The following is a 23,638-nucleotide window of genomic DNA, read 5'->3' on the forward strand; positions in this document are numbered from 1 at the left end:
CCGGGTGGCCCCAGCCGCCGGTGCGCTCCGTGTCCCGTGGCCCTCGGCGACCCGAGAGATCACCCAGTGTGTTTCCCTACGTTGTAACGGGAAGTCGAGGCGGGGTGAGAGACGCAGCGACTTTCCCGTGTGCTCAAGATCCCAGGGCTCAGCTCTAGGAGTGTCGGTTCCCAGCCGGAAAAGCCTAGTGTCAGGTTCGAACTCGGCACAGTAGGGACCCAGAGTGGTCTGGACTCCCAGCCCCAGCCTCCCATCGTGGCCAGGACCCCCTTAGGTGCATCACGTGGGTCCGGCCAGGCTCCATCCAGCCTCTGGTCCCTGCATTGCCCTCTGCACGAGGAAGCAAGTTTCCTCGAGCCCTTCTAGAGTGTCCCATGCCCAGAGTGTAACTGCAAGCTGGCCTGAGAAAGCGTGTGCGGCAGGAACCGGAGAGGGTCCCTGATGCGTGCGCTCGTCGCCTTTTCTGCGGCCGGGCATCAGGCCTTGCGGGCTAGGTGGGGGACGTACCTGGTACAGCTCATAAGCCCCGAGGTGCGGAGGCGCCAGCCTGCGGCAGCATCCGCGCCAGGGTGGCAGGGGCAGCGGCGGCGACAGCAGGAGCGGGGGCCAGGGCTCAGGTGGGCGCCCTCCGCGGGCAGCCGCATCCGTCCGTGCGCTAGAGCAGCCCGCCCGCCTCCTCCCTGCGGCCCCTCACCTGGGACTCTAGCTTCCAGCCGCCGCGCGGCTCCCTTTAACTTTCAGGCCACCTCTCCCCACTCGGGACGCCTTCCCAGACCCCCCCCCCTTTCACGTGAACGCCCCCCACAGCCAATGGGCGCGCCCGGGACGGGCGCCGTCCACCAATGACCGCGGAGCCGCGGTCCCACCGGAGCATCGCCGCGCCACGTGATAGGCTGCGCGCCCGGAGCGATAGGGCCGGGTTCCAGGGGCTGGAAAGGGGGCGGTGGGTCATAATTTCATCCGAAGCCGGGGGAACGGGCGCCAGGGGGCAGAGGCACTTGCCTGCTGCACAGCATCCCGTTACAGCCAGAGGGGTGGACGCCGGTGCCTGGCACAGTTCCCACTCCCTAGGCAAAGTCCTCGCCGGGCAAAGTCACCCTACGCGCGCAGACGGGATTGCAGTGGCATTCACCCGTCCCGCCGGCCCCACCTTTGTCTTACTCTTCAGTTACGGGGTTCACAGGCGACCACTAGTTCCCCCATTACACGTGGAGCCCAGAGGAGCCCGGAGAGAATGCCAAATGCGTTTCCCTCCGTCTTAGGTGGAGCCTTTTCGGGATCAGTATCCCCAGCTTCTAGGACACTGTTGAAAATAATTACTGAACGCTTGATTTGTGCCCATCACGGTCCGGGTCTCCTTGTGACTGGAATACAATAAAATCCTTTTAATAAAGTTGTTATTGAGGCAAAGGACCAATACCCATCTCAGAATACTGCATATATAGTTGAAGGTTTCTCAGGTAGGTATATTTCCGAGGAAACTACCTGACTTGAATCTGTATGAACGGATTCAGCCTTTATCTACAGGGCCTCTGTGCTTCAGCTTGAGATCTGTAGAGAATGATGAGTTTAGAATAGAGTTTAGAAGCCCCTCCACCCCTATGAGATCAATTTAAATATGCATGTATGTAGTCATAGATATCACCTCCTTGGTGATCAGCTCTGAGCTAACCACTTTAGGGATGAGGATCGCAGTTTTCCAGCTTTACTGAATTTTGGAAATTAATATAGGATTACCAGCTTTTTAAAGTGCCAAGTAAAGACATAAACAAGTCCTACCGTCTTCTGTTACCACCTTTTATTTTTAGAAGAAATACTGTATTCTTGCCTGGAGAATCCCATGGGTTTGCAAAGAATTGGACACTACCGAGCACACATGCACACACTCTTTAACAACAACAACAAAATACAGGAAGGGCCTAATCTCACAGTAGAGGCTAGTCCTTCATATTGCGTATATTTAGCTTTATAAAAAGTCATTATGTTAACCATAGCATATGGGGATTTCTGCTGTAAGAGATTTAAAAGCAGCTTCTAATTTTACTAGAAATGTAAGACGAAAATGCTGGTCCATTACAATAGTTCAGTTAGAGTCGTCGGTGCTATAGAGAGCTTCCTCAGACTCAATCTTCAGGTCTGAAGGGTGATCATTAGTCCTCTTCTCTTTCAGTGGATAAATCTAATTAAGGACCACCTGGGAAATTAACTATTGGTAGGCAGTTGGCAAATAAAATTCCTATGCAATAATTCCTTTGCCAACTCTAAACACCCTTTTATTAGCTGATGAGAAGTTTAAAATTTATGAAGCCAAGTGCTGCCTACATTTCTCAAGTGGAGGGAGCATGCTAGAGGAGTGGGCAGAGATAAACAGCCAACAGGTATTGCACAACATATGCAGGCAAAGGGTGATCTGAACCCAAGTGGGAAGGAGTTGGGACAAGTAAATACAATTTTATAGCATTTGGGTTTGGAAGCATCTTCCTTACATAGATCTAGGAAATCATGGGTAATAATTTCCCCTGTGGTTTAGGTGACTATTTCAGACCAGGAGAGTGGGGCTAAACTTAGTTGTGGCACACCACAGTTTTGGTAGGTAGGAGTGGGGCATCTAAGAGTTTGAAAAGAGCACAGTCTTTGAGATTGGAATAGAGCTGGGTTGCAAGCTCTGAAGAACTGTTCCAGGAGAGTGCACATCAGTCCCGAGCCCCAGAGAGCTGGACCGGCCCTTAGACAATCGTGCTTCATTCTTTCATTTTCTAGCAACAGAGGGAAACTGAAAATGGAAAACTTCAACCCTTTAGTCAATGCTTACCAAGTCCCTTTTCTAATATCTGGCATTGAATTATAGCCTTAATTTTCTTTAATAAGCCTATCCTCCTCCCCCAAATAAACCAAGAGGCCAGTGGCTAAGCATAGCCAATGATCATTTTGCCATAAACTGCGCTTTTTCATGGTTGTTAGTGGTAGCTCTGCCTTATTCTTGCACTTGGGTTCACCTGTGACTTTTTTCAGTTGTGTCTTACACATTTGTTCGTTCATTCTATAGTGCACTATTAACTAACTTAAGCCTAGGTGCTCGAAATGGAAAAATTAGTGATATATTATCTTACTCTCAAGAAGCTCTTAAACTGACAAATAATGATGTGGAATGAACGTGTGAAAGGCAGATCTCTGGGGAGCTAAGAGACTGTGTGTGTGACAGTGGGGGAGAGGAAAGAGGGTAAGGTTAGAAAAGCTGACCTTTGAGAAGTGACCACTGAGCAGGATCCTGAAGGGGGAGAAAACATTTAAGGGTAATGGAAGAGAGAATGGCAGGAATTGGAAATGGCACAGAGTTCTTCTATATGTTCCGCCAAGGAATTTCCACTCCATTGATTAAAAATTAGATCCTCCTTCCGGCTTAAATACTAGATAGTGTTTCCTTCTGCATGTGTTAACATCAATTTTTTTGCTCATCCAGAAAACTTTAAAAAATGTTGTTAATGCCTTATCTCCTCCTCAACTTAACAATTTCAAAAACAGTTCAAATACACAAGATTTTGGAAATCCTTTTCTTTCTTTCTGTCGTCTTAGAGTTCTAACATTGCTTCTCTTTGAATTTAAGTGATTGCAAAGTGAATCTAAATAAAAAATTACCAGCATGGAGAGTCAGAACTAAAGAAGAGAGCATTCTTTTGCTTGATCAGAATAGAAAGTGGGAAAGACTGTTTCCAAACTGCCTAAGTCCATTTATATTTAGATGAGAGGCGTAGTTTGCACCTGTCAGAGCTGCAGACGCGTTTTGGGTGCATCATATTACCTGGGGCCCTCTGTCCCTCTTTCAGAATTGCTGAAGGGGACTTGCTAGGTCATGTTTTATGGGACAGGCAGATGAATACCAGCAAAGGGATTCTGTAAGCCTCTGTCAATGAGAATATGTCCTTAGCACGGGAGTGAAGATCTTTGAAAGATCTTGAGTAGTTTACATGTCAAAGCTCCTAGAGCCCATCAGTAATTTACATAGTTGAGAGTTTCTGAGTTTCTGTATGATGTTGATGTAGGGACCATTCCTTTAAAAGTTATATTAACAGAGCAGCTTTTATTCCCCAGCTTTATATCTAGTGCAGTGCTTTGTATGATCCAGATATATCTTTAATTTGTACTGTGTGTTATGCTTATGATTATAAGACTAATACAAGATTACTGTGGACATTGTGGAAAATACGGAAAAATATTGTGATGAAAACAGAATCAGCACCACCCAGACAAAACTACCGATGTAACTTGCTGTTTTTTCTTTCAGTATTTATTCTGTGCCCAAACATATTATCAGGATCATAGTCTATATAAAATTTAATATTTTAATTTTCTCCTCATGACTGCTCATTTTCAGTGTATTGATATTAGAATTTTCCTGACATGCTTTTTAATGACTGCATAATATACCTTCACATAAAGAGACCATACTTTATTTTCTTATTATGGGATGCTTAGATTTTTTTTCTCCAAATTTTCTCTATTATAAATATACTTTGATAAGGACCTTCATATTTAAATCTTTGTCCGCATCCCTGATTCCTTTTTTTTAACTTTTCATTTTGTTTTGTTCTTTTTATATTAAACTTTTTGTTTTGTATTTGGAGGACAGCATCCCTGATTCTTTCTTATAAGTCTGTTTCCCACAGGATATGCACCTTCTTTAGACTTTTAATTCGTGTTACCAGATCATTTTTAGGAGGATCAGTATTGACTTTTTAGTCTCACTATTGAGGAAGTTTAAGTGTTAAGTAATCCTAATAAGGTCTTGGTTTATGGACTTTGGGCAAATTATACCTCATCTTACCAAAAAACCATATGAGAATTTTCACTAATGAATCAGATACTCTGTGCCTGGGTGAAAATAGCTCCACACTTGTCTTTTGCTTTAGCTCTTGAGTCTCAAAGTACACAGCCATTTTGAGTTATGAATGGGGACTTCATAACCATATTATTGACTTAAATGATATTAAGTGGTGGCTGGTCAGAGAGAAAGGGAGAGGCTGGGAACCAGAGAGTACCGCTTGGCCACAGGCTTAAAAGGAATTAGGCAGAACCCAGTGTGTATTTATATTCTTTGCTCATTCATCCCCCGTTCATGACTGGTTTGATCATAAATTATATTTGAAACTGTAACTATATACACGTGATGCAACGTATAGCACTCAGAATGTCATGACAAGTGGCATGCGTTTTTGTGAGGAGAGTGACATGTCAAGCTGCTTGGAGGGCCGCGACAGGCCACTTGGCTCTTGCGTGCCTTGGACCTTCGGGCTGGGCTGTTCTGCCACGTGCCTCTGGAGTCAAATGCCTCAGATGCTGAAGGCACTTTGGGCTTTTGTGTAAACGATTGTATTTTGGCCGGTTCCATCCTGATATTTATAAAACTGCCTGGACTGTCCTCTTAGAAATGGGCAATAATGTAATTTTATTAAGAAAGCAATGACCTGTAAGTCAAAAAGATAAAAACAAATATCGTATAATTAACGCATATATATGGAATCTAGAAAAATGTACCGGTGAACCAATTTGCAGGACAGGAATAGACACAGAGATGTAGAGAATGGACTTACGGACATGGTGCAGGAGAAGGACAGGGTGGGACAAATTGAGAGAGTAGTATTGACATATATACACTACTGTGAGTAAAATAGATAGCTAGTTGGAAGCCACTGCATAACACAAGGAGCTCTCAGCTAGGTGCTCTGTGATGACCTGGAGAGGTGGGCTGAGGGAGGACGGATGGGAGGCTCAAGACAGAGGGGAATCTACATATACACATATAGAGGATTCATGTTGTTCTACAGCAGAAACTAACAACTCTGTAAAGCAATTATACTCCAATTTAAAAAATAGAAATAAATAAATAAAACAATGACTCATTAGAGGGATGAGGGAAAAAGACTATTTAGGTACAAAAATGTCTAAATGTACACACGATGTCTTCCCAAAACTTTACATTTCTATCACTCCTCTTTTTCTTTGAAGTTTAGCGTCAGAAGCTGAACTGACTTCATGGTTTTCCTTCTGATCATTTGATATCCTCTAGAGAATTAGAACTTAGAGACTGCATTCTTCCTTCTTGAAACTCCTGGTAATGATTTCTCCACATACAGCCACGATCTGTTAGGGCAGTTAAAGCTAGGAAGTCACCACGTGTGGGGAATATTCTATCTCTGCGTCTTGCCTTGATTGCATTCCCAAGGAGGCAGAAATCTCAGAAAGCAGTGGGAGAGTCATCGACTAACGTTGTTATTTTACCTACTGCATAGTAAAATGCAGAGGACAATAATGCATTTGTTATAAAGGCTACTCAGTTTTGTTATAAAATTACACTTCACCAAAAACAACAACCCGGTAACTATTTGTATGAGTCTTACTTGGTAAGCAGCCAGGACCATAAAATATACGAAGCAAGACTTTGACGTTCTAAGCCTTGGAAATTGATCTGACCATATAGTAAACCTTAGCAAAGATATTTGGCATCGTTCCTATTTTCTTCTGTTAATTCTCTGGTCATCTTCAAATGCAGAGCCCCTTGTAAGTAGGGTTTGTTGTCTCCTATTTTTCTTTGATCCAAAGGGTGTAGTAACTTAAACCTTCTTCACTGATTTTGATCCTGGCTCTTTTCTATTTTTTTTTTTTTTCCGGTTGTTAAGTATAATACCTTATTCCTCTTTTTAAATAACACCTTTTGTGTTTGGTTATGGAATCTAATACAATTTCAACTATAAGGACTCTTGAAATTATTAAGCATAAAGGGGAAAATAAAGACTTTCTAAATTTCCACAACTTGGACAAATATATGTTTTTGTTTGTTGGCTGGTTGGTTGGCTTATTTCTTTATTTTATTGGAGTGTACTTGCTTTGCAATGATGTGCTAATCTCTGTTGTACAACAGTGTGGATCAGCCGTATGTATATGTATATCCTCTCCTCTTGAGCCTCTCTCCCACCGCCTTCATCCCACCCCTCGAGGTCATCACAGAGCACGGAGCTGAGCTGCTTGTTCTAGGCAGCAGCTTCCCTTTAGCTCTCTGTCTTACACATGGGAATGTATATATGTCAGTGCCACTCTCTCAGTTCTTACCTTCCCCTTCCCCACTTCTGTCCACAAGTCCATTCTCTATGATCACGTTTCTATTCCTGGCCTTCAAATAGGTTCAATAGAATGATTTTTCTAGATTCCATATATAAGCATATTAATAGACCCTGGTTCTTTTTCTTCCCACCTTTCTTTCTTTTTTGGTATGATCTTTTAATTCATAAAGATCAAGGAATTTTTTAAGATTAGTCAATAAGTGTTTCTCTTTCTTATAAATCAACATTACCTATCAACTTTTAGGGACTATCCAAAGTCATTGATTATGAGAAGGAACATATTGCAAAATAGAAGAGAAGGTTTTTGATTTAATTTCCTGCAAAGATTCCTAGGAGGACATAAAAATATACAGACTCATAAAACCTTCACGCCCTAGACATAGTGAAATGTAGTGTTTAAGAACTTGATCATCTGATGGTCCTGGATTTAAATACCGACTCTGCCACAGTGAGCTGTGGACTTTGGCAAAAGTACTACCGAACTTTGTGCCTCTGTGTTCCTCCTATCTATAAAGTGGAAATACTAATGCCTGCCTGGAGGGTTATTTTGAAGATTTCCCGGAACACTTTCTGTATAACCAGGATGACTCATTCCACAAAACTCAAGTGCCATGAAAGTCACATTTCTGGATTGTTCTAAATACAATAAAGTCTGGATCTGTAGCTTCTCCTTACCAAGTCCAATAAGAAGCTTAGTATTGATTGATGTGTGCAGTCCCTCAAAACTGGGGACGGGCCCTTTGTTCTTAGACTGCCTGCTCCTTCTGCAGCGCACCCTCTGTGGAGGTCACATCCTCACCACCCACTGCAGTTTCTGCTCAGGGCAGGCTTCAGTGATGCCCTCTTGGCAGGCCTGGTGTGAGGGTCCTTCACCCCGGATCTCAGAAGTCAGTCTGGTGTTTTTTCTTCCGTCAATAATTTGTTTTGCAGGGGGTGTCAGAAAACCACAGAGAAGCATCTGAAAGAATTTAGTACTCATACATTTTTATATGTGTACGTGACCTTTCTTCCAAACATTTCCTAATTTTCTTACCAGATTCTCCCCAATATTACAAAATATACCAAGGAGACTGAGTAGTATTTTTTTTAAAGTAGTGCTAGCTTACCCACCATGCTGATTTAGTTCCTTGATGAGGTTCTCACACTGCATGTAATTGTCCATTTTGTGCTGCCCATTCTCCTGGGTTTTAATGATCGTCTTATCTGGCAGTGGGCGTGTTATTTGCTGCTGAGCAAAGAGGTCTTTCTCTCCCAGTGATGTCTTGAACCTTCCCTCTCCCACTCCAAGGGTGGTCTATTGTTTTCCTTACCAGTGGGAATTTGCACTTTGTGGGCGTAGTGTTTGCTCAGGTGGAAGAGCTCCACATACCAAATCTTTGCTCTTTAATTTCACTCCAAATGCCAAGACTTTCATTTATAAATCACACTGCAAAACCAGAGACCCTGTAGTTAAAAGGACTTTGTGTTTTCCAGTTTAGTCACCCTCTGTTTACAGGGGAGAAAACGAAAACCCAGAAAAGTGCCATCACTTGTTTAAAGTCAGAGATTCAGCTCCTGTTTGAGTTGGATGAACTGGGCTCTCTGCATTTACCTCCAGGCAGACTGAGGGGAAATTAATCGAAAGGCCCACGTGAGCAGTCTTTACAGTGAGGAAGGGGCTCCTGGGAGCCTGTGGCCAAAGCCCATGAAGGGCTAAGTCTAAAATTCCTGCCCACTACTCAAAAGCCAGTGAATTTCCAACAATTAGTGGAGACTACACCTTCAATATGGTGCTCTGAAATAACCGAAAACCAAAGCTATTCAGTACAGCAGAGTCTGAGGATACAGGTGATATGCCTTCAGCCAGTTCTTCTGAGTCCTTCCAAGTCCTTGGAAAAGGGCTGTAGTAACAAGAGCATTTCCCCTCTTAACAAGCAAACTTGGCTCATGATATCTGACATCCTATCTTCAAACACTGACCAAAGTCAGGGTCAGGATCACCGCCCGCATTTGTGGATCCCAGAGCCTTTCTGTTTGGTACTTGGGTGAGTCAGGAACTCATTAGATTGCAAAAGAGGGGAGCCCTGGGACTTCCTTGGTGGTCCAGTGGCTGAGACTCTGCACTCCCAATGCAGAGGGCCTGGATTCTAGGTCCCACTGCTGCAGTTGAGACCCGATGCAGCCGAATAAATAAATAATATTTTAAAAAATATAAATACATTAAAAAAAAGAGGGAAACCTCACCCCAACTAGCTTAATCAAACAAACAAAACGGAGAAGTAAATTGGTTCATATAGCCAAATACTAAAAAGGCAGGAGTGGGGTTGTTTCTAGGTTAAACTTCTCAGCATCGTGGGGAACATGACTAGTGGCTCCTTGGGGCCAACATCGAATGCAGAGCGGAAGGAGGGGATCTCTCTCCTGGTGTCAGTGTACACAGTTCCCAGGGGTCTCTGGTTGCTCATTTTCATTTTGTTGTTCTACTCCCCGCCACTACCCTCCCTCCTGCAGTGGAAGTTCAGAGTCTTAACTGAACCACCAGGAAAGTCCTTCCAGGAGGGACCTTGAACATCTCGGAGAGATGGCCCAGCCTGACTCCACACCCACTTCTCTGTGAAGGGGCATCTTCTGTCACTAAATTAAAAGAATGGGCAGGAAATGTGTTGATATGAACAACAGCAATGTTTCTGTCATTACCTGTAATGGGGAGAAGATAGCATCTGTCTTTCTGATGTTGCCACCACCTTGGATTTCCAAGAAAGAAGGAAAGAAATGAGTAATTCTCTTCCTTTGTCTTCCCCTCTATCACCAGTCCCACTTCTGGAAGGTAGGGGACGCTGTCTCCTGGTCAGGAAGGACCACCAAAGAGCAAGGAGCTCAGGACGTGCTCTGGGAACCGAGAGTCTGCGCTGCATGGTGGAGGATTTCCATCCTCTAACAAGAGCCACTTCCGGGGGGCTTGGGGATGCTCTCTCCCCTCCCCCACAATAAGATAGTCACCAGCAGGGAGGGCAGGAGGCCAGGTTCACATGGCACCGGGCAAGAAACACACTCCTGGTGGGGTCCTTTTGGACAAAGAGGAGATATCCTTGCTGAAATTCCAAAATGATGACCTTATACCCTATTGGGGAGCAGTCCTTGGCTCCATCAGTGTCCAGCTGGCCGGTGCAACTCCATCAAAGTGACAGCTGTGACTTCCATGGGGAAAAGCCCTCTTGCCAACTCCTCAACTTCATTTCAGTTTTTTATACTCCTCAGAACAAATATAAACAATAAGGATTGCCACTGATTGAGCATTGCCTCAGTACCAGGCACTTTACATACTCTATACCAATGTCCAGAAAGGGAAAGTAGTTCTTTTATCCCCTCTTTATAGGTGAGAAGCTCAGAGAAGTTAAGTAATTTGCCCAAGGTCACACAGCAGCCAATGGCCGAGTCTTGACTCAAAGTCAAGTCTGTCTGAACTCCCAAGCCCAGGCTGTTTCTAGCACACCAGGCTGCAGCTCACAGCAACCAGATGAAAGAGGCTGAGAGCCCCAGCTCAGGGATTTCTTGTCTTGTTCCTCGAGTCTGCTCAGGTGAATTTTAGAGTCTTCACTGGGGCCCCAGCAGAATAAATTGTGCATTTTGCAAGCATAGCCATTCATTTAATTTGACTGCCAGGACAACCTCCTCATTCACAGGCAGGCGGTAGGGAAAGGATGCTTGGGTTTCTCTGGCTGGAGAAGAAGCGATTTTCAGCCTCCGTGGACAGCTGCAGCAGAGGGGCAGGAAGGAAATCTGGGGAGGTGGAGAAGGAAACCGTAGGGTGGGAGGAAGAGAGGGGGCCTGTGGGGAGGCGGGTTTCTGAGGCTTGTGCAGGGTGAAAGGGAAAGCCCACACAATGGAGGAAAGTTGCCAAAAATCCCTGCTTTTGGGAAAAAGCCAGACATGGAAAAACGTCTTCCTACCCCAAACAATTCTTTAGTCCACCCCACATCCTGACACAGCATACAAAAACAATAAACGAAGCAACCTGCTATAAGTGCAGTGAAGGTAGGAAATTCCATAGTAACCCGGAAGGAGTTAATCCATTCATCCCTGCTTTGTGGCAGTCGTTCAGGCTGGGTGACTGCCTCGGCAGTTAGCAATCTGCTGGCCCCTCTGGCTTTGTCCCGACCTGGGGACACAGGGCTGCAGTGGGTGAAAGGGATGTCACAATGGGGTCTGTGGTGTGTGGTTGGGAGAGGAGGTTCCTGGTTATTGACCCTCATGCTCTCAGCTCTGGGCCCCTTCCATGGCCCCCTGCTCGGACGGGGACTTGTCACCTTGCATCTGAAGCAGGCAAGACTCTTGCATGATGTCAAGAGAGGGGTAGTCTCTGGGGAGGGGGACAGTTTGCCAGTGGGTTGTCTTGGACATCTGTTATGTTCTCCTGACCTTTGTGCTTTGAGGACTCCTGAGATCTGAAAATAGACAATTTTCTCAAGAAGCTCGTATAACCTTAAAGACATGCTGCCAAGAGAATTAACTTTAATTCTAATTCACTCGAATTTAAAACATGAATATGTGCCATCTGACTTTTTTTTTTTAATAAGAGGAAACATTGTAGAAGCAAGTAATGAGAATTTCAAGGTTCAAAAAAAGCACTGCGGAGTCATCAATTAGGGTTATAAGGATTCTGGAAAAACTTTTAGTGGGATAAGCGTTTCTAATGCTTTTCTGGTCACTACCGGCCATGGAACAATGTCGTAGAGGCTCTTCCAGACCCAACACTCTGCTGCCTGCTTGCCTGGAAGTCCATCTCATCCTCTCCCCGAGTAGGTAGAACACTAACTGTGACCACCATCCCTAAAACAACACTCAGTGGCCTGAGAGTTCCCAAGTCCCTCTCTCTGTTTGCCAAGTCATGTCTGACTCTTTGCGACCCCATGGACTGTAGCCCGCCAGGCTCCTCTGTCCAAGGGATTCTCCAGGCAAGGATACTGGAATGGGTTGCCATTTCCTCCTCCAGGGGATCTTTCTGACCCAGGGATCGAACCCATCTCTCTTGTGTCTCCTGCATTGGCAGGCAGATTCTTTACCACTGCACCACCTGGGAAGCCCTGCCAAACACTTAAAGCTATTTAATTTTAATTTCAAATGTACTCAATACCTATGTATTTAAATCAGACTTTTTGATTCAGGAGCAGACAAAATTGAATAGAGGAAAAACCAGGAAAGGAAAGTCATGTTATATTTAGAAAAATGGAAAAAAGATGGGAAAATGTAATGAAATAAAGGAAAACAACAAAGAAGCTGTATGCTATTGCCCCCAGAGTGCCTTGGGTGAAAACACTAGTCCCAAGAGAAGCTCATCACTGAAAGGTTTCGGGATCAAGTAGTTCTGGAGATTCTGACAAACTGTCACCCCATTAGGATATTCGCAGTACTTCAGAGCATGTTGGAGGCTCTGCCACATCCTACAGCCTGTTTATTTAACCCAGCATTTCCCAAACTGCCCTGAGAACTCGTGTTCCCTGCAAAGTTGTATTTTACCATATGGAGAGGTGGTGGTGGTGGTTTAGTCACTCAGTTGTGTCCCGCTCTTGCGACCCCATGGACTGCAGCCTTCCAGGCTCCTCTGTCCTTGGGATTCCCCAGGCAAGTATACTGGAGTGGGTTGCCATTTCCTTCTCCGTATGGAGAGGAGCAATGATTTAAAAGAGAGAGAGAAAACATAAGTGAGCATAACTAAAACTTTAGGAAAGAAATTCTAACAGAATGGGGACATGTATTACACATGATTTAACTCTATGTAATCTTAACCCTCCATCCAGAGCAAGGACGGGAATTGTTCCAGCAGATGTGCCCTGAACCCCCGTTTGAAGGACAATCAGCAGGATGTCTTCTTTCACCCAAGCACAGAACCAAACGACAATGAAAGAAACAGAACCAAGTGGAAGAGACGAAATCAAGCAGTTCAAAGCTTATCGGTAGGAAATGAAGATATGCGCCACAGACACACAAAGATGAGATGCAGTGCTTCACTCGAGACCAGCCCTAGGCCTAGAGATAGACCCACCCACAGCAACGTTTTATGGGGGTTTGAAAAGAAAAACTAACTTCTTTTAAAAATAGAGGAGTTTGGACAGAAACATAGAAGAGAAGGCCATTGGGAGACAGAGGCAAATACTGCAGCGACGCAGCCACAAGTTCGGCAGCGCCTAGAACCACCAGAAGCTAAAAAAGACAAGGAAGGGTCAACCCCTCTCCCTAGAGCCTTCAGAGAAGTGTGTGTCTCCACCAACACCTTGATTTTGGACTCTGGGCTCCAGAAATGTAAGAAGACCAATGTCTATTGCTTTAAGTCAAAAAAAAAGGAGGGGTGGGGAGTAGTTTTTATCTTTGTAGATCCCAATTTACTCACTCATTCATCCAATACAGTTGGTTGATTGCCTGTATGTGCCAGTCAGGACTGAGGATGCAGGGTGAGTGAGTCAGGCTCCCGGCCGCATCAGCTGCTCCCATTGGACAGAGGAGAGATGGAAACGACCACAGGCCAGTGGCATGAATTCTTTGACAACACAGTGACCAGGGCTGCTGGACTGAACTCAGAATGCAATCGCTCTAGTGTGACATATCCATTTTAATCTGTATAGCAATTGAACAGTTCTTTCTCAGTCACTGAAGCAAACCAACAGATGGTTATTTAATTGTTTGTAAAACCAAACATTAACTACTGGTCTTGGTAATATATCTCTTCTGCTACGGGTCAGAAAACAGATCTCAGACAACAGTCTGGAAGATGCTAAAAAAACATCCAAAGTCAAAATGTGGAAACTAAGATTTCAGTTTTGTTGTTTTTTGTGTTTTTTTTTTTAATTAAAAAATAGAAGTACAATTGATTTACCATTTTTCAGATGAACATCAAAGTGATTCAGTTATTCATATATATGTATATTATTTTTCAGCTTCTTTTCTGTTATAGATTATTACAAGATACTGAATATAGCTCCTTGAATCAGTCCAAGAGTCACCACGGCACCTTGCCGTCCAACTGTCACCAGCAGTTCCCTAAGAGCTACAGCTTCGAAGGTCACCATTTTCATGTATCCGCCTCTCAATGGTGCTGCCGTGTGTGGACTGGGGAACTGGACCCTCAGCCTAAAGGCCCCGGATGAAGCATCTGTTCTAGTTTAGTGTGAATGTACCGATGAAAATTGTGCACGCAGCCCAGCAGGCTTCCCTACACTTTTCCCTCCACTGGTGGTGTCTTCCTTCCCCGCCTCCATTCACCTGAAAAGTCATAAGCCCAGAGAGTCCCCAGACCACCCTCCGCCCTAGATCCTTCCTATCTGTACCCTTCACCATCTGTAGCTATTTCTCTTCTGTCTGTTTTCTTGTTGGTGTTCTGTCCTCCCCCACTAGACAGCGAGCCCTGGATGGGAAAACCACGTCTCCTCACCTGCCGTCTGCCTTTCCCAGAGCACAGACAGGTCCCATTGACTGAGTGAGAAAGAATAACGAGAAAACACTCTCAGAGATAATTTTGAGTAGAGAAGTAAAAGGACGATTCCCTGCTGGCTTTATTCATGGAAGCGCATGTATTTTCCTTCTCTCTTATCAGTCACACAACTGACAACTTCTGGCTGTAACTCGAGCGCAATGTTGGGCGGTCTCCAGCGCAGACAGCCATCTAGGCTTTCGAGTGTCAACCAGAAACCAGAGCTAGGCGGGTGCATCTATTTCAGGATGTGCCTACCACCTTGTCGTGCTGAATGAGGTGTCAATAGAGACCTAAGAGTCAAGGATGAAATATATATGTATATATATATATTTAAAGTAGCTGGCAATAGTGTCACCAGAATCAAGAAGAGCCCAGAGCTGAGAGTAATCGGTCTGCAAAGGCAGGCAGGCAGGGACCAAGCAGTCTATGAGAATTTAAGGCCAGGTAGCAGAAAGCAGAATGCAACACCACCTTAAAGATTCTTGGTCCGGAGAATAGTCCTCCCTCCTGCATCTGGGCATCTTCTGGGACCCAGGTAGCAGGAACCAAGAGAAATGGCTAAGATCCTCTAGCCGAGAACATCCAGTTGGCCACATTTAGCGAAAGGTAGGCAGGAGATGGGAGCTTAAGAGTGAAGGACAGAGAATCAGCAATTACAGATGAGCAAATATTTTCATTCCCTCAGAAAAGGAGCAGGTCCAGTGACTAGAGTAACATCGATCCATCCATTATTCAGTTGGCATATTGTAATGGACCCACAGCCTTATGCCAAACCATGGGGATACAGAGAAAAAAACTCAACAATTGCATTTGAGGAGTCATGGTCTAATGGGGGAGTGCATGCATATGTGCTCGGTCACTTCAGTCATGTCCAGCTCTTTGCGACCCATGGACTGTAGCCTGCCAGGCTTCTCTATCCATGGGATTCTCCAGGCAAGAATACTGAATTGGGTTGCCATGCCCTCCTCCAGGGGATCTTCCCAACCCAGGGATCTAACCTGCATCTCTTATGTTTCCTTCATTTGCAGACAGGTTCTTTACCACTAGCGCCACTTGGGAAGCCCCTAGTAGGGGAGACAGGCATCGGAACAGGTAAATACAACACAGCGATCTACGCTGTGGCAGAACGAGTACTGGGAACCAGGAGCGCAGAGGAGGAAGCTCCCTTCCCCCTGTGGGGCTGAGGAGGTGGGATTTGAGCAGATCCTTGAAGGAAGACTTGGGGTTTTCCAGGTGGAGAAAATGGGGGTGGATACTTCTAGACAGAGAAGGAAAAGCAGCTAGATGTGGGCGAATCTGGAATGTTTAGGGATCCACAGGCATCTCGTGTGGATGAAATGGGAGGCATGAAGGGGAGCTGAGGGTGGGATGGGGTGGGCGTGGGGGCTATACTAGGGGTTGGACCTGTGGTAGGAGCCCTCGTGTGCCTTGCCGCCGGGAAGCTTGAGTCCCATCTTCTGGTCAATGGGAAGTCTCTGGAAAAGAATAGCATGACCTGATTTTGAGTTGTTTTACAAACATATGGAATAGACAAATCTGGGTGGGAGAAAGTGCCTAGAAGAACACAGGGTTGGAAATCTGGCTTGATAAGAGGTCATGAGGGATGCCCAGTCAAAGAAACCTGGACTTTATTTTCTAGACCAAGCATCCAGATCTCAAATGCCTTCAGAGGCCAGATAATAACAAACCTATGAGGTCTCTGGGTTTGATTACACTGCCTAAAGAATTCAGACTCAAAAAGTCAGGAAGGCTCTTTGTCAAACCAATCACACGAGTGTCTGATATGACTTTACTCTGTGAGCCTGTGATCCTTACTGTAGAAAATGGGGAGTTGTAGATGGGTTTTGATGAGGGGAATTGTAGCAGATGATGGTGATGCTTTCTGCCCAGTTCCTATTGGCTCACCCTGGAGGCTGTCTGCAGACAGCTCCTCTCCAGCTGATGGCTTCCTGCCTTTTTCTGCCTGGGAGTATTCCCTGGCCACATATGGGGTGGTGAGAAGTGTCAGGGTATTACATCTGACCCCTCCTGCTCCACCAACAACCCTCAACCAGTGAAGGGGTAGCTAGGTAAACCCCTCCTCCACCCCCACACCCCCTGACTTCCTTGCTCCTTGACTGGCCAGTGCTGAAGTCTACACAGTTTCTCAAACTGTCTCCAGGAAGACTAAGTCTCAGTTGCCCACAGTAGTACTTTCCTCATTAATGCATCTTTATCAGCTGATTTTGAAGGGGTCCCAGGAAGACAGGGGTTTCCCTGGGAGCTCAGCTGGTAAAGAATCCACCAGCAATGCAGGAGACCCAGGTTTGATTCCTGGGTTGGGAAGTCCCCCTGGAGAAGGGATAGGCTACCCACTCCAGTATTCTTGACTGGAGAATCCCCACGGACAGAGGAGCTTGATGGGCTACAGTCCATGGGGTCGCCGAGAGTTGAACATGACTGAAACGACTAAGCACAGCACAGCACAGCTCTAAGAAAGGCCCAGAAGTGAAGATTTGCCTACAGGAAGTTTATTGGGGAATTCCTTGAGGCCAATACCTATGAGGAAGAGAAGAAAGGCTTGCTCAAAGGAAAGGGTGGGTAAGAGCCATGTTCAGTATTAGATAGGCAGGTAAGAACAAAGCCTGAGAAAGCCCAGCTAAGTGACTCGGAGGTCTCAAGGCCATGGAGAACAGGTTTAGGAGCCACGGGATTCAAGCAGATGCTGGGATTTCCATCTGCTTTCTGCTCAAGGGGACACTGTACTGGGAATGGGACGTTTAGGTTACAATCACCGAGTTCCTGGTATCCCACTCTGGTGCTCTAGTCTTTATCTCGAGAAATAAAAACAATTAGATTTTGGGAAGCAGTTAGCAATTACATTTTCTGTCAGTGGATGAAATTTTACTGAAGCTTCCAGGCCTGGTCTAAGAATACAGTATGCCCCTTCTTTCTCGGAGACTTTGGGTGCTGTACTCAGTTGCTGGGGTTGTGTCCGACTCTTTGTGATCACCGCCCACCAGCTCCTCTGTCCATGGGATTCTTTGGGCAAGGATACTGGAGTGGGTTGTCTTTTCCTTCTCCAGGGGATCTTCCCAACCCAGGGATCGAACCCCTGTCTCTTATGTCTCCTGCATTGGCAGGTGGGTTCTTTGCCATTAGCGCCTCCTGGGAAGTTTCTCAGAGACATTAGATTTGTGTGCATTTTGTTTGCATATTCCATGATTGCATTGGGTGGACATTGGAAACGCTTAGAAAAAAAAATCCCTAAATGCAAGTGGCTGCTGCTGTGTGAAAAGCATTTGTCAGGGAGATTTTCTGCTTTCTATATTTATAACATGTGACATAAACACAGGAGATAAAACGAGAGATGGCGTGGAAATGGTTCACAGAAGAACACGAATGAGGGACTCAGTCCCAGGAATCATCTGAGCTCTGACTCTAACTTAGCTTTGACCGTGGGTGAGTTGCTTCACCTCTGTAGTCCTTTGTTTCTTCATCTAGAAAATGAGAGTCCTGGCCCTGGGTGTTCTAGTTAAGAGAAAGATTATGATTCATCTCTGGCCAACCCACCTTTACCCCCAAATTCATCAGCAGTGTCCTCATCAATAATTTATATACACCTGCAGGTCAGCTCTGCATTATCAAATTTCTCCTACTTGTCGTGCTTTCTGTTGAATTAGAACTCCCTATCCTCTGCCATCTGAAGACACCACCCAAAGTCTGTAATTTTACAGGTCAGAGTTGATGACATCTAATGTGCTTTCAAAGTCCAACATTTCTAGGAAGGGACCATCAGTAAAGTGCTGGCTGATCTTAGAATTCCTTAGTATTCTGAAAAATGGGCAAGCTCACTCTTCCTGTGAGCCCGTGAGGAATCTGGATATACCTGCATATCTGGTTACTGTATCAGCTGATTTGCATCCAAAGGCCACAAGGCTCTGCTTCCTGCAATTCAAGTGTGTTCTTCCAGAAAATGCTGATGATACCTAAAGAATTAAGCAAATGCCTGACCAAAACCATTAAAGTCATTGGGTAAACTTTAATGAAAGAACAGGATATTATATTGTTGTTAATGATAAGTCAGAGGGGTTTCCCTGGTGGCTCAGCTGGTAAAGAATCCTGCAATGCAGGAGATGAGGGTTTGATCCCTAGGTTGGGAAGATCTGGAGAGAGGAATGGCAACCCGCACCAGTATTCTTGCCAGGAGAATTCCATGGACAGAGGATCCTGGTGGGCTACAGTCCATGGGGTCGCAAAGAGCCGGACATGACTGAGCGACTATACTTCTTTCTTTGGGTTCCCAGTGGATTCCACCACAGAAGCAGCTCTGTGGCCTTGGGCAGCTCATGGGTTCCTCATATAAAACCAAGGCTGACCTAAATCCTGCCTGGAATCAGTTTGCAGTTTGATTGGTACAAATGTTATTCTGTCAATCCCAACAGTTACCATAGAGACATTTTCCACTGTGTGGCTCCTAACTTGGATTGTATGTGCCCTTCTTTCCTTGTGGGAACCAAGGGAACCAGAGACCTGCTAAGCACAGATGCCTGACCAAGGCAGAGATGGGGAGAAACCAACCCAAAGCAGAAGAGGAGGGAGAGAAAGTATAGGGAGAGAGAAATATAGGCAGACTGATGAAAGGTTGTTGAAATTGGCCTTGGCTCAGCATCACGTGTGGAGTGGTGGTGGCGGGGGTTGACCTCAGTGGGTCTTGGTAGCAAGATAAGGAAGCTTTAATAAACCTGGCTTCAGCTTCTCTCTCTCTCTTTTTTCCCCCCGAAGACAGGTGTTTCCCCCTCTTCTAGGGTATAGTATTTAATATAAATACACAAGTTTTGCCAGGCTAACTTCTCCCTAGGAGGGTATCCTCAGGAGGTCAGAATTAAATCAGAATTTTTGTTGCTGACTTGGCTTGAGTTGATATTTGCTCCATCTGGTTGAAATGAGAGGCATACTTTTTCTGCTGTGCAAATGAATAATAATAAGACAAAAGCTGAAGATTCTAAAATCAACTTGGCAAAAGAACTTAGGTGGTTCAAAATTCCTGAAGGGTTTTAGGAAAAAACTTAACTTCTATACTGTCACTTAAAGTAGCATTATGGTGTGTTCTTCAGGTTTTCCTTTCTTACTGGGTTCATACAAGTGGCCAGGAAAATAATGATATAGAGAAAGAGTCTAATGGAAGTAGCTTTAGAGGAAGAGGAGCAGTCTTCTCCCAAGTTAGATGGATTTATCAGAGTGATAATGACAAGACTGGTATCCTCATCTCTTCCTATGGATTATCCTTTTAAACAATACAGTTAAAAAACTGATTGGAGAATAGTTACTTTACAGTGTTCTGCTAGTTTCCGGTATACAGCAAAGAGCTTCAGTTATCCATATCAGTCAGTTCAGTCGTTCAGTGTGTCCGACTCTTTGTGACCCCATGGACTGCAGCACGCCAGGCTTCCCTGTCCATCACCAACTCCAGGAGCTTACTCAAATTCATGATCATCGAGTTGGTGATGCCATCCAACCATCTCATCCACTGTCGTCCCCGTTCTCCTCCGCCTTCAATCTTTGCCAGCATCAATCTTTTCCAATGAGTCAGTTCTTCCCATCAGGTGGCCAAAGTATTGGAGTTTCAGCTTCAACATCAGTCCTTCCAGTGAATATTCAGGACTGATTTCCTTTAGGATGGACTGGTTGGATCTCCTTGCAGTCCAAGGGACTCTCAGGAGTCTTATCCAACACCATAGTTAAAAAGCATCAATTCTTTGGTGCTCAGCTTTCTTTATAGTCCAACTGTCACATCCAGACATGACTACTGGAAAAACCATAGCTTTGACTAGATGGACATTTATTGGCAAAGTAATGTCTCTGCTTTTTAATATGCTATCTAGGTTGGTCATAGCTTTTCTTCCAAGGAGCAAGTGTCTTTTAATTTCATAAGCTGCAGTCACCATCTGCAGTGATTTGGGAGCCCCCAAAAATAAAGTCTCTCACTGCTTCCATTATTTCCCCAATCTCTTTGCCATGAAGTGATGGGACCGGATGCCATGATCTTAGTTTTCTGAATGTTGAGCTTTAAGCCAACTTTTTCACTCTCCTCTTTCACTTTCATTAAGAGGCTCTTTAGTTCTTCTTCACTTTCTGCCAGAAGGGTGGTGTCATCTGCACATCTGAGGTTATTGATATTTCTCCCGGCAATCTTGATTCCAGCTTGTGCTTCATCCAGCCTGGCATTTCGCATGATGTACTCTGCACATAAGTTAAATAAGCAGGGTGACAATAGACAGCTTTGACATACTCCTTTCCCAATTTGGAACCAGTCTGTTGTTCCATGTCCAGTTCTAATTTGCTTCTTGACCTGCACACAGATTTCTCAGGAGGAAGGTAAGCTGGTCTGGTATTCCCATGTCTTTCAGAATTTTCCATAGTTTGTTGTGATCCACACAGTCAAAGGCTTTGGCATAGTCAATAAAGCAGAAGTAGATGTTTTTCTGGAACTCTCTTGCTTTTTCGATGATCCAGCAGATGTTGGCAATTTGATCTCTGGTTCCTCTGCCTTTTCTAAATTCAGCTTGAATATCTGGAAGTTTGTGGTTCACATACTGTTGAAGGCTGACTTGGAGAATTTTGAGCATTACTTTACTAGCGTGTGAGATGAGTGCGACTGTGTGGTAGTTTGAACATTCTTTGGCATTGCCTTTCTTTGGGATTGGAATGAAAACTGACCTTTTCCAGTCCTGTGACCACTGCTGAGTTTTTCAAATTTGCTGGCATATTGAGTGCAGCACTTCCACAGCATCATCTTTTAGGATTTGAAATAGCTCAACTAGAATTCCATCACCTCCACTAGCTTTGTTCACAGTGATGCTTCGTAAGGCCCACTTGACTTCGGACTCCAGGATGTCTGGCTCTAGGTGAGTGATCACACCATCATGGTTATCTGAGTTATGAAGAACTTTTTTGTACAGTTCTGTGTATTCTTGCCACCTCTTCTTAATATCTTCTGCTTCTGTTAGGTCCCTACCATTTCTGTCCTTTATTGAGCCCATCTTAGCATGAAATTATCCATATACATATATTCATTCTTTTTCAGATTTTATCATATAGGTTATCACAGAATATTAAGTAGAGTTCCCCATGCTATGTAGTAGGTCCTTGTTGGTTATCTGTCTTATATATAGTAATGTGTGTGTGTTCATCCCAAGCTCTTGATTTATCCTCAAAAAACATATCTGGATGCTTTCCAGGAGGCCAGGTACTGGGGACAGAACCACTAATAAAATATTCTTCCCTCCCAACTTTATTATGTCCTTTTTATAGTATGAAAAACCACATATATATTAAAGAACATTTGGGGGGAAAATATCACCATTCTAATACAACTGCTGTTAGTATGTTGATATACATTCTTCTTGGGTATATATGTATGTGTTTGTAATAATACTGAATATAAAAAATATTATCCTGCTTTTTCTGGAAATGACCATTTTTTTAACACTAGCAGCTAGGATGCTGAAAGACAAAGGGAGGGGTTTCTAGGAACATTCCACTGTCAGGGGCAGGTGGATAAACCCATGCAAATGAGGGCTTTGGGTGTTTTGAGAAAAAGCCTTCAGGGTTTCGTTTGTTTGTTATTCTAAGGTATTCACCACCCTTCTCCCTCATTCTCCACAACAAAAACCCAAAGCAGTATTGTCCAGGGTATCAGAGCTAAGGATATGCTAATAATTTAGAGGCTTAGCCACCCCTTAGAGACAGTTTCTAAGGAGTCGGCTGCCAAGCTAAGCACCCCACCTCCTCCTAAGGACTCAGGCAGCTTCGCTCTGTTACAGGCAAAGAACACCCATCTGCTGGCAACATCACCTTCTTCTTTTTCTTTCTTAAGGTTTCTTTAGTGCTGCCCAGGGAGAGCTTATTCCCTGAGAAACCAGCCCTGCTCCAGTGTATCTTTCAGGATGACCAGAAGATGAGCTGCCTCTGCCTCTAAAGAAGCCTTTTTCACCTTGTTCAGATATCAATCGTCAATACATAAATCAATAAAAGTCAAAAAATAACTTCTTGCTGTTGGGTTGGACGGTACCAAGTCCAATCCTTAATATAATGCCAAACCCTTGCAGAAGAGTCCAGAGCCTTTGGGAGACACCGCCTCCCCGCCCCCCCCCCCCCCCCCCCCCGGCCCCATTGCCTCTGCCCAGAGTTTATCTTCCCTGGTATTATCTGATTTACCGTCACCCTTGGTGGATTCAGGTTTGTGGGGCCTGGAGCTTGTGCAGTCCAGGAGCACAACTATAGGAAAGCAAACAAGTGAATACTACAGAATTTGGTGCACAGTTTTGGAAGAATTCCAAACAAGTGAGAGGCCACTCACTTCATTTTGTTAGTTTTTCTACAGCCCTGCCCTGGGGGAGGTGGCCTCAGCTTCCCTAATTTGCCCCAAGTGAGGAGGGTCAGGGTGGGATGGGAGAACACCCTTGATCCTGGCCCTGAACACTTCTTCCCAGAGAGGCTGGTATTTTCCAAATGAACGTAAGCAGCGATGACAAGAAGAGTTAGAGTAAACTAAAATGATTAGGATTCTAAGGTAGAAGTCTGAGTTTACATATAGGAGTTGAAGCATGCAAGGGGTTTAAATATTAGCCTCGAAACCTCTTAAACTACAAAAGCTACATTATGGCCCCAAAGAGCTTTATGTCTTGTCTGCTGGTCTGCCTGAACCCACGTGATGGGAGCCCCTGACCCTGTGGCCTGAGGGAAGAGCTGTCCTGTCCTTTCCTGGCATCACTGCAGATCCCTTTTCTTTTAAAATAGTTGTCTTTTGTTTTAATCATTGGAGTAAAGTATAGCATTTCTATTACTGGAGTATATTTACAATGTTGTGTTAAGTTTCTGCTGAACAACGAAGTGAATCAGTTATACAAGCTGCTTGCTCAGTCACTTCAGTCGTGTCTGACTCTTTGTGACCCAGTGACCATAGCCTGCCAGGCTTCTCTGCCCATGGGATTCTCCAGGCAAGAATACTGGAATGGGTTGCCGTGCCGTCCTCCAGGGGATCTTCTCCACCCAGGGACTGAACCCAGGTCTCTTATGTCTCCTGCATTGGCAG

The 23,638-nt window shown here is 44.8% G+C and overlaps 1 long non-coding RNA gene across 1 annotated transcript in view; it reads left to right on the top strand.

Annotated features, from left to right (window-relative positions):
• LOC133050558 (uncharacterized) overlaps positions 1-13,917 on the top strand; it is a 98,830-nt gene extending 84,913 nt beyond the window's left edge. The window contains exon 4 of the long non-coding RNA XR_009691639.1: positions 12,893-13,917. This is a non-coding gene — a long non-coding RNA (uncharacterized LOC133050558). The remainder of the gene's footprint in view (positions 1-12,892) is intronic.
• The last annotated feature ends 9,721 nt before the right edge of the window (positions 13,918-23,638 follow it).

This window comes from Dama dama, chromosome 32 (genome assembly GCF_033118175.1).
Source record: "Dama dama isolate Ldn47 chromosome 32, ASM3311817v1, whole genome shotgun sequence".
Taxonomy (NCBI): Eukaryota; Metazoa; Chordata; class Mammalia; order Artiodactyla; family Cervidae; genus Dama; species Dama dama.